This window comes from Tiliqua scincoides, chromosome 12 (assembly GCF_035046505.1).
Source record: "Tiliqua scincoides isolate rTilSci1 chromosome 12, rTilSci1.hap2, whole genome shotgun sequence".
In the NCBI taxonomy this organism is placed as follows: Eukaryota; Metazoa; Chordata; class Lepidosauria; order Squamata; family Scincidae; genus Tiliqua; species Tiliqua scincoides.
In genome coordinates, this window is record NC_089832.1 from 12,942,675 (window position 1) to 12,954,533 (window position 11,859).

Here is an 11,859-nt window from a genome sequence, read left to right on the forward strand (position 1 = left end):
GTATGAGACGGCACTACTGATCCTGCCCCCTTCTGGGCCAAATCCTCCAACTTCTGCCTCCAATGCTGCCCCCCCCCGCTCTGTTCCACCCCTCCTTTCCCTCCCCTGTCCCCATCTGCCTTCTGTGTCAAATCTGTTGGCTCCAGCAGGTACAGCTCTGTCTTCTGGTTCTAGGAGGAAGGATCTGGCCTTCCCGCTGGCGTTCCTAGAAAGCACACCATTGCTTTATGATACTTTTGTGACAGCTAGTGCCAGTGGAGTAAGTGCTCTGCCAGCGCTGTCAGCAGTTAGGATTGGGCCCTTACTCTCTAGAAAGTATGGATAGGACTCCAGACAAAATCTCCCAAGTGTAGGAACATGCCTGATCTCGTCTGATCTTGGAAGCTAAGCAGGGTCAGGCCTGGTTAGTACTTGGATGGGAGACCACCTGAGAATACCGGGTGCTGTATGCTATGTCTTTCGAGACTGAAGGTTGCCAACCAAACATAATATTTCAGTCCAAATCTGGAGCACAATCATCTCTCTCTCTCTCTCTCTCTCTCTCTCTCTCTCTCACACACACACACACACACACACACAGAGATGCATGCATGTCTCACTACAGGAGAATTTAGGGGCTAAAGAAGAGCCCCATCCCATCAGGTCCTCTTCCAAGGCCATCCACCTCCCCTCCTCTTCCACCATCTGCTTCTACTGCCACCTCTTCCATTGCTCTCACTCCTTCTCCTCCATTCACTGGATTTGAAAAAGAAGAGGAAATGGAGGAGAGGAGAGTGGTAGAGGAGACACTCTGGCACCATTCTCTTCTCCTCTGCACTTCCACTCTGTTCAGGTCTCCCTTTATGAATCCAAGCCAGAGGAAGGGTGGAAGCAAGGGAATGGATGGAGACAAGTTCTCCCAGCCAGTCGCCACTTGAGGCGAACACCTCAGTCAGCCTCATGGACAAACTGATCGTCGGCTTAAGATCCAGAATGCCTGACTCTCTTCTTTGCTTAATTGAGGTGTTTATAAGGGCTGAGAGTGCACAAATGGCAGCTGGAGTATTGAAAGGGCAAGCCATAAAGAGGCTGATATTCCCCATAATTTTAATTCTTGTACTTCAGAGATTCTTCAGCTGAAATTTAAAAAAAAAAAATAAGCATGTGCTCCATTCCTCAGATGTTGCTCTTCCGGTCTTTCAATTGTACTCTGTGAAATATGTAATAAAATATGCAATATGCTTTTAATAGTTTGTTAATGCACAAAGAGCCCAATTCTATCTAGCTTTTTAGCACTGATGTAGCCACTGAATCACTTTTACTGAATACAAAATGCTCTCTGTTTAAACACGCTGCTGCAGGAAGATGTTGATGTGGATTTGATTTTGCTATAATTGAAACCAACATGTTATGATTTTGATGTGGGCTCTATTGTGTTATTCATCTAGCCCTGGGAAAGTGGGAATTTCATAGTCCTTGTTCTTCCTCCTAACAATGTGATCTTAAGCTAGGTTCATGATCGCTGGGTGGTTTTTTTTCTATTTCGATCTTCATCATTTGATTCTGTTTGCTTTAGAGTGGTGTTTCTCAAACTGTGGGTTGCGAGCCAATTTCAGGTGGGTCCCCATTCATTTCAATATTTTATTTTTTGTATATTAGACTTGATGCTGCCATGGTACGTGACTGCATTTGGGGATATGTTACAGACCTGTACTTTGAACAGACTACTATGTATATGCTTTTAACAATCATAGTCAATGGGACATACCCCTGGGGACGTGTGGGTAGGATTACAGCCTAGGATTGATAAAAATTTCCCTGCTTGATGATGTCACTTCCGGTTATGACATCACTTCCGGTGAGCTCTGACAAATTCTCATTCTAAAAAGCGGATCCCAGTGCAAAAAGTGTGAGAACCACTACCTTAGAATACTGTATTGTCTCCTTGTTAAAGCTCCTTATAAGTCAGGCTGCAATCCTAACCACACTTTCCTGAGAGTAAGCCCCATTGAACAAAATAGGACTTAATTCTGAGTAGACTTGGTTAGGATTGTGCTCTAAACTTCATTTATGACATTTTCCCATTGCCTTGTTCTCATTCTGAGAGTTGTGGAGATCGAGGACTCTTTCAAAAGTTGTCTTGAAACTTGTTCTGAAACCGACGATGGCATGAATGGTGTTGTGCAGTCAAGTTCACTAACTTGGTCTGGCATAATGTGTTGACACACAATAATGCCCACGGAGGCTGTCTTTTAAGTCCACTCCCAGCAACCTACATAAGTAGGTTGGGCACCAGAATGAGGTCTCTTGTTATCTGGTGTGCTCCCTGGGGCATTTGGTGGGCCGCTGTGAGATACAGGAAGCTGGACTAGATGGGCCTATGGCCTGATTCAGTGGGGCTGTTCTTATGTTCTCATGTTCTTATGTAGCTTGATGACTTAAGAATGCTTCTGATATTTCGAGAGTGAGCTTAACCACCCACCCACCAACTGTCTGCTTTTTCCCCTGAGTTCCTTATTTGGAACTTCATATTGACCTGGAAATACCCCCACATATAGTTACTCTGGAACTGATGTGGTGATGTTTGAAGATAACCCTTAAATCTGGTGCAGGAGATGTCCTTCCAAAGCAGGAAAATTCCAAAGCAGCCAGGCTTTGTGATAAATACATTATCTAGGTAAGGTCAAGACAATGACACCTGGTCAGTATAAATTTAAAGGGGCTACCAAAAAAAAAAAAGTTATTGCCAAGGATGTCTGAATAAATTTTAGTTGCCAAGGATATTTGAACAATTATTTTTGGACTGCTGAATCCAAAAATGGCATCGGTTTTGCCCAAGTGGCTCTAGTTTGGGGGGTATAGCATAGCCACCTTATAGGCTGATTCAAGTAGCTTCCTCGTGAAATAGCCATGGTGTTGGCTCCCTCACAAGGAAGCTGCTTGAACTAGCATATAAGGCGGTTATGCCATATCCCCAAAACTAGAGCCAATTGGGCAAAACCAATGCTAGTTTTGGATTCGGCACCCCAAATACACCCTAGGATAGGTCTACAGCAGTAAAATGTGCATAGGCCGATTGCTGAAGGAAGTGGTGGATTCCCCCTCAGTAGAAATCTTCAAGCAGAGGCTGGACAGGAACCTGCTGGGGCTGCTTTAGGAGGATTTCCTGCTACAAGCAGACGGTTGGACTAGATGACCAACCTTCCAGCTCTATGATTCTATGACAGCGCAATCCTATTCATGTCTACTCAAGAATAAGTCCCATTGTGTTCAATGAGGCTTACTTCCAGGGAAGTGCATATAGGATCGCAGATTGACTCCAATTCTAAGATCTTGTGCCTTGACACAAGGCTCACTAAGTAATGGGATAGCATCACAATGGGACACAATGGGAGGAAAGTATTTCTTTACTCAGCGTGTGGTTGGTCTGTGGAACTCCTTGCCACAGGATGTGGTGACGGCATCTGGCCTGGATGCCTTTAAAAGGGGATTGGACAAGTTTCTGGAGGAAAAATCCATTATGGGTTACAAGCCGTGATGTGTATGCGCAACTGATTTTAGAAATGGGTTATGTCAGAAGGCCAGATGCAAGGGAGGGCACCAGGATGAGGTCTCTTGTTATCAGGTGTACTTCCAGGGGCATTTGGTGGGTCGCTGTGAGATACAGGAAGCTGGACTAGATGGGCCTATGGCCTGATCCAGTGGGGCTGTTCTTATGTTCCTAACTACAATTCCCAGGAAGCCTTGCAGGTCTCTTGTTACCTGGTGTGCTCCCTGGGGCATTTGGTGGGCCGCTGTGAGATACAGGAAGCTGGACTAGATGGGCCTATGGCCTGATCCAGTGAGGCTGTTCTTATGTTCTTAACTACAATTCCCAGGAAGCCTTGCAGGTCTCTTGTTACCTGGTGTGCTCCCTGGGGCATTTGGTGGGCTGCTGTGAGATACAGGAAGCTGGACTAGATGGGCCTATGGCCTGATCCAGTGGGGCTGTTCTTATGTTCTTAACTACAATTCCCAGGAAGCCTTGCAGGTCTCTTGTTATCTGGTGTGCTCCCTGGGGCATTTGGTGGGTTGCTGTGAGATACAGGAAGCTGGACTAGATGGGCCTATGGCCTGATCCAGTGGGGCTGTTCTTATGTTCTTATGTAGTTAGAATATGAGTGGACAGCTATATTGGTGACTCCCTGGCCCCTAACCACAAACCCACATGGAATCCACAACTCTGTATAGGACACCTTCCCCTGCTATTACAAGCAATGGAAGCGCACTTTCTGCATGCTCAGGACTGCAGCATTGGATTCAAGCCCATAATTATTTAAATCTTTTGCCAAATTACCTTTCCCCCCCCCTTTTGGGGGGTTCTTGGATAAGAAATTGCTTTCAAAAAATGTGTTGTCAGAAAAACCTACCCTTCAGCGCAACGAAATTGTTTCAGCCTTGTGCCCAGTGTCACTCAAGACGTGTTGATCGGCGTTGGCTCATCCGTTGCAATCTGTTTACGAAAGGAAAGGACAGGAACACAGTGGAACGGGTTGACGTTTGAAAAAAAGTCCTCTTCGGAATGCTAAATCATGGTGGAGGAGAATGAGGGGGAGAGGATCGCTCGTCGGGTCATTTCATCGGCCTGTGGAGAGAAAAGAATGAGTTTGCACGGTTGGTTTTAAGGTTCTGTGGCTTGGGAATGGATTTTGGAGTCCTGTTTTTGAAGGGCACCTTCCATCTTGATTAGAACATTCATCATCATCATCATCATCATCACCCATCAATAGCACGTACCTGACTGTTCAAAAATCTCATAATAATAATGATCAACCACAGATCTCAGTCCAAACATCTGGTGGGGTGGGATATGTTGCTTTGCAAAAGAAGTTGGGTCCCTGGAAGACTCGCACTTTACAGAAAGACCCCAGTGAACGGCCACTGAGAAAACCATTACCCTGGGCTGAATTGAGTCAGTGGCTCTCCCCCTGTGATCGATAAGAGAACTGCCACTTAAAGATGCCCACAGTCCAGTTAGTGGGAACATGCGGGAGCGTTGTGGGCAGGACTCGATGGAGAATGGAGAATTGGTGAGAACCCACCAAGGACCAGTTCACTGACGAGACTGGGAGAAGCTGGGGAGAGACTGGGGCTGGGGCACCTTCCTTATGAGGAAAGGCTATGGCGTTTGGGCCTCTTCAGCCTAGAAAAGAGATGCCTGAGGGGGGACATGATTGAGACATACAAAATTATGCAAGGGATGGACAGAGTGGAAAGAGAGATGCTCTTTACACTCTCACACAACACCAGAACCAGGGGACATCCACTCAAATTGAGTGTTGGGAGAGTTAGAACAGACAAAAGAAAATATTTCTTTACTCAGCATCTGGTTGGTCTGTGGAACTCCTTGCCACAGGATGTGGTGATGGCGTCTAGCCTGGACGCCTTTAAAAGGGGATTGGACAAGTTTCTGGAGGAAAAATCCATTATGGGTTACAAGCCATGATGTGTATGCGCAACCTCCTGATTTTAGAAATGGGCTATGTCAGAATGCCAGATGCAAGGGAGGGCACCAGAATGAGATCTCTTGTTATCTGGTGTGCTCCCTGGGGCATTTGGTGGGCCGCTGTGAGATACAAGAAGCTGGACTAGATGGGCCTATGGCCTGATCCAGTGGGGCTGTTCTTATAAGCAGCTGAAGCCCAATCCTATCCCCGGCGACTCCGCTAGTTACAGTGTTGCCAAAACGGCACCGTCAAGACCGCCGGAAGTCTCCTCAAGAGAAGTCCCAGGCTTCGCAATGTCTGCACCGCGCAGACTTAAAAGCCTCCGTGTCAGATTTTTCAGCCTGACGTGGAGGATGAGATATGGCAGAGCAGAGCTCCACCAGTCCCACCCTCCTGCCAGGCTGGTTCCACCTTCGCCCCGTCCTGCCCACTTCCCACCTCCCTTCACCCCAAAAGCACTCACCACCAGCCGCACTGCAGGAGAGCCGACTGCCCTCTATGTAGCTCTCGGGCTCCGTGCCAACTGGCGCTGGCCCAGGGCCGGCAGCCCCTCCTCTCTGGGTGCCGCGGTCGTGCCTTATGGCATGTTTGCAACACCCAGTGCTGGCTCTGGAGCTTAGCACTGGAGGTAGGGCCAGAAAGGATTGGACCTTCAGTTGGCAGACCAAGTGCATACTCCATCCCGGCCTACTGTTTTTACAATTGTTTTACGTTGTTTTACGTTGGCCAGGTAACCAACGACCTCTTGCCTTTGCAGCCTGGTGGCCAATCAATTGCCTGCCTTGCAGACCACTGCCATAAAATCCAAGGCAAGTACTCTTTGGAAGGATTTTGTTCTGCTTGTTGCCCACCATTTTGCATTCCATGTTTTGTTTTGTTTTTCCCCCAGAGAAATGACCGGGAGAAATCTGAATTCCAGTGGTAGGTCAGATGAAGATCAGAAGCAGAAACAAATATACATGCTAAATCTCTCTCTTGACTGGCTGCCATGAAAGTCATGAGAATGAAAATATTCAGGATAAGAATTTTGCACTGAGCGGGAATGAAAATATACTCCTTCATGCATATAAATTTCTTTTATTACAAATGCCATACCGAAATATTGATTCCTAATGGAAAGTTGTGGGGTGGGGGGATATTACGTTCCTAATTCGATGGACAATGGAGCCCTCAAGAACAGGCATCTTTGTGCATACAAAATGTATAATGGAAATTTAGGGTAGTGGTTCCCAAACTTACCTGGGTCTCACAGCCAGACAGACTCACTTACCTGGGTCTTCCTGGCTCAGTCAGGTGCCACTATCTTGGATCTTATGAAAGCTCATGAGATTCAGAATTGTGGTGCCCAATTCAAAACCCGTTGGTAGCCAGGTGACATCAAGAGGGCCCACCTCTTGAGTCTGGGAATGGCTCTGACACGGCAAGCCTAGTGGTGGTTGACAACCTTCAGTCTCGAAAGACTATGGTATAGGCCTACAGCACCCGGTATTCCCAGGCGGTCTCCCATCCAAGTACTAACCAGGCCTGACCCTGCTTAGCTTCCGAGATCAGACAAGATCGGGAGATAGTGTTCAGTATAGGGAGATGGTTGGCAACCTTCAGTCTCGAAAGACTATGGTAGAAGCCTACAGCGCCAGGTATTCCCAGGCGGTCTCCCATCCAAGTACTAACCAGGCCTGACCCTGCTTAGCTTCCAAGATCAGACAAGATCAGGGATGTTCATCTTCTCTATGCAGGGATCAAAGTGACCAAGCTGGTTTCCCATCCCACCCATGCGGTATATGGCTGGAACAACAAGCAACTCCTGAACATGGCTGAAGGCCATTGATAGAGATATGCCCAGGATAGACAGGACAGCTTCCAGTTTGGGCTTTCTAATTAGATATTAATTTGTTGATCCAAATAGGATGGACCACATAACATACAGGAGCATTTCGCGGGCAGTGCTGATGTGATGGGAACCTGAAAAGATTACCGCCCCCTCTGGTGGAAAATCGCTACCTTGGGGGAAAAGGGTCAGATCTGGGGGGGATGACGGGAGTCATCGGCAGTAGTGTAGCTAGAGGGGGGCAAAACAGGAAGTACTGCAAGCAACACAGCATGCTGTGTAAGTGACCCATCCGACTCGCCATTCCAGGGAGCGACGGCAACACGAAGGAGATGCCGTTTGGTTTGGCGACTGTCTGAGCATCGCTGTCGCTGCCTGAAATGGCTTTGACGGTGAGTGAGAGGGGCCACTTACACGGCACATTGCCCCCCCCTCTAGTTATGCTACTGGTTACCAGCACCAAGGCTCTCTTAGTCCTGATCGCCACAGATAGCAAAGGTAGTCCCCTCATCAGCAGAGTAATCAGTGGAAAGGAGATGTGGGTTCACCCCCCAACCAAGCCCTCTAATTTTCCCATAGTCCTCCGATGTGGGATTACTAAAGACAATAAATGCATTCCAAATATTTAGTTTCACATTCTTCTAACTTAAGTCTTTAGATATTTTTCTTTATGCAGGTGTCCAGCCAAAAGCCTTTTCTTCAGTTTTCCTTTCAGACTTTAAAAGTCCTGCTTTCAGGGAATTTTGTTGTTGCTGCTGTTCTTTTGGTGGTGTTCAAAAAACACAAAGTGGAAGGGGAAATGCTGGCATCAAATTAAAAGTCTAAAGAATCATTTGACTGGCTACTAAATTAATTATCTTCAAAGGTTTCACTAACAGCAGATTTCTTATCACGGAAGTCAAGTTTTAGATTGGAAAGGGGCCAAATTTCTTCTTTTATCAATAGGGAATCATGGGGTGTTTTTTTTTTTTCCCTTCCTTTATTCCTTTCTCTTTTCCTCCTTATGTTATTTTGGAAGTGGCAACCCATTGTGTATTGCACACTCCGACTTGCTTTCCAAATTAGAGAAGGTGTTTTCCAAATATCATTTTATTTGTTGGATTGAAATTTGTTGCTGTTAAATTGGATACTGAAATAGAGAAGTATTATAATCACATATATACACATAATCTCTTACTTTGGAAAACGACCCACCCACACACACACACACACAATTTATCTTTTAAAAAAGCTGATTTTTTTCAGTAATAAGGTATACCTAGCACTTTGTAAAGCACTTTGACACTTTGGTCCGCGGATGCCAGTCCAAGCCTTGTTGGGCCAGTGCAGTGGTTGGCCCGCGATAGGCGAGCTAGGTTGGTGCATGGGTCTGGAAGGCGTGGGGAGGGCGGATGGGGGGGCGTTTCGGGGGAGAGGGCGGGCAGGCCCACGGGCAAGCGACGGGTGAGCTGGGATGGGGCCAGGTGGGGCACTTACGCCGGATCCTATCCCCGCCTGGATCCTATCCCCTGAGCTCCAGGCTGCTCAGATCTGCTCCACTTCTTTTTTATTTTATTTCACAAACATCAACGTAACACAACAAACATAATACGACACAACAAAACATTAAAGACATACACATACATTTAGGAGTGCAGGAGATCATAAGTCACTTTTACTAATAAATCATCCCATATCTCCTAATCCAATTTCTACTTTTACCTCTTATCATCATTTAACATTCATATCATATATAATGTAACATATATGTAATAAGTTCATCTAAATGCCCTATATTATCCTGCTCCACTTCTTGATGTGGCGCAGTTCTGAGTAGACCCATTGGGGCTGCTGCAGCTTTACTCAGGGTAAGGGGAAGCACTGCATATTGCAGTGAGGGGTAGTGGAGACACAGAGGCCTTCTTCAGGTAAGGGAATGTTTGTTCCCTTTCCTCAAGGCTACACTGCAGCTGCACCAGTGCAAAGTTGGTTAGGATTGGGCCCTTAGCTATTCATTGCATAGCTAGATGGACTAAAGGCTAATATATTTGATGGGCCCACATGCCATTCTCGTGCAATTATCCCTGACTGTGATAATACTTTCAAGTCCCGGCTTGTTAAAGGATCAAAACAATTTTTTTTCCCAATTAATGCATTCCAATATTGGATATATTTATTACAAACTGGAAGTTTTTTTTTTGTTCTTCGTCAACCGAAATTTGTGCCACGATTTGAACCACCAGCCAGAGCACCGCAATTGTTTCAACTTGAAAGGCAGTTTGCCATGAAAACCGGTTGTTCCCAGTTAATATTGATGCATGCTACAGTGTTAGAACGTATGTAAGTGCAAGACATATATTGTTGAACCCCTTAATTAAAAAAGCAAAAAGGAATGCACTATGAAATCAAGATCTTTATTCTTACCTGGAGTTATTTTGCCCAGAGAGCTCATCTCTGAAAGGTCGTATGGCATCTTTCATCATTCTTGGACTTCGGGGAATTATTACGAGCAGGAAGAATGGCAATTTTCTGTAATAAATGGCCTATATCTGAAGTAAATAATAGAGGTAAAATGAAGTTCGCCCTGTTGGGACCATTGCTTTACTGAGTAACTTGGAAAGTCTAGTGAAAAATAGTTGGAGCCAGCTTTTTTACCATTTAAATGGCTAACAGGGAGGCTGTTGTCTGTCCACAAACAAAGCTGTATCTGCCGACATCTTCAGTGGGGCTAACTATGGGGGAGAAATATGGGGCTAACAGCGGGGAGAAATATGGGGTTAGTTTGTGATTGGGCTGGTGTGGTGTAGTGGATAAGCCACTGAGCTGAGAATCGGGACTTCTCCAGTTGAAATCTCACCTCTGCCGTGAACGCACTCGGTGGGCTTAGGGAAGCCACTCTTGGCCTCAGTCTTCCCTATCTGCAATATGGACTTAAAATATGGACAAAAAATAAAAATGGACTTACCATATGGCAGGGTTGTGAGGACCACATCATGATTATACCCGTGAAGTGCTTGGCATGCTCTTGAAATGCAACACACATGCTAAATATTATTAAAATGGCGTGGCCCTTTTGGTATCCATTCCAGGAACCCCCACAGATACCAAATTCTACAGATAATGAAATTCATGGGGGTGCCCATGTCAGCAAACCAGAAGTGCCTTTCACCAGAACTCCAATATATAACTAGAAGGCACTTCTTGTCACATCTGGGAGGTCTGCTGACATGGGTCATGGATTAATGTTACGTGAGCTGACATGGGCCGTGGATTAATGTTAACAGTCTCCAGTTATGCCAGATCCCCACCCCCATTCCCGGGGAGAACGGAGTGACTTCAAGCCGCTCTGCTCTCCTCGGACTTGTGCCACCTCAAGAGCTGGCGCAAGTCTTAGGAGACCCATTGGGGCCAGCAGCCCTTACTTATTTCCCTTAAGAGGAAATATTTCCCCTTACCTCTGGCTGAGCTGCTTATGGCCACTATCCTGTACTGGATATCCTCTTGGCTTGCCTGTTCCAGCTCAGGATAGGATTGCGCCCTAAATCTCTTTAGAGTTTACATGGGTTTTATGGCACTGTAAAAACATTTTCTTCCCTAATGAGATGGAATTTGCCTCTGAATTCTACAAGAGACAAGCGATGACTAAAAATACCCTCGCAGGTGGCAGGGAGGCATGGATTTCTGCGCTCCGTTCCTTAATTCATGTTGGGACCGCTTGGCGAGCCTACGCGTTTCACCTTAATAGCAAATCCCAAAAGGGATTAGCGGGCCCTGCCAAAAAAACAAAACGAATTTCTCATGGGCCGCATTCATATTCCACCAACATCTTTCCAATTTTGACTGAAATGCCTCCAAAAAAAAGGAACGCGTTGATTCAAAGATTTCTCCTCTGAACAGAAGGGCTTATCGTTTCGTATTCTTGCACGCCGATCCTTGGCACTGCTGATTTATTTTTCCCCCTCGTTCTTTCTGAAAGCAAACAAAAATATGTTAAATATTGGGTGTGACACAGAGGGGGAAGGTATTCATTTTGATGAAACAGATTTGAATCATTGGCCCATATTTAACTACTTGCGCAGAAGTGCTCTGTTCCTCTCGGCCCTCCGGAGGATTGCCGTGTCTAACATATGCTGTTTTTTTTTTTATCCTCCCTTTTTGGCAGTCTTGTGTTTACCGGAGTTTCAGAAAATATTTTGAGCAGTTGCACATGAAATTATTTAATCTCTCTCCTGAGAGGAGAGGCTCCTGATGCTCTGCCCAAATTGAGTGGGCTTTCAATGAGGGCTTTTGGTCGTCAACGGATGAGAAGCCATCAAACGTGCGCGGAACGGTGGCGTAGCTGGAGGGGGGCAAAGCGGCCAGCCTGGTGGGGAAGCTCAACGGGGCAGGCAAGCGGCCCCTCCCTTTGGAGCCATTCCTGGCGGGGGGAGCAAAACGGAGCCGTAGGTTTGTTGTATCACTTCCTTGGTCTCGCTGCAGGGCGGCCGGTGTCCCCCAAGTATTGACGAGACACTGCAGGCCACCACCTTCCCCGTTCACTGAAACAGAAGGTGGAAGGAGCTGCCATGCCATTGCCCAGTGCTGGTA

The 11,859-nt window shown here is 46.4% G+C and overlaps 1 pseudogene; it reads right to left on the reverse strand.

The window, feature by feature from the left end:
- Positions 1-6,935: 6,935 nt before the first annotated feature.
- On the reverse strand, positions 6,936-7,058 carry LOC136663390 (5S ribosomal RNA; annotated as a pseudogene).
- Positions 7,059-11,859: the final 4,801 nt, after the last annotated feature.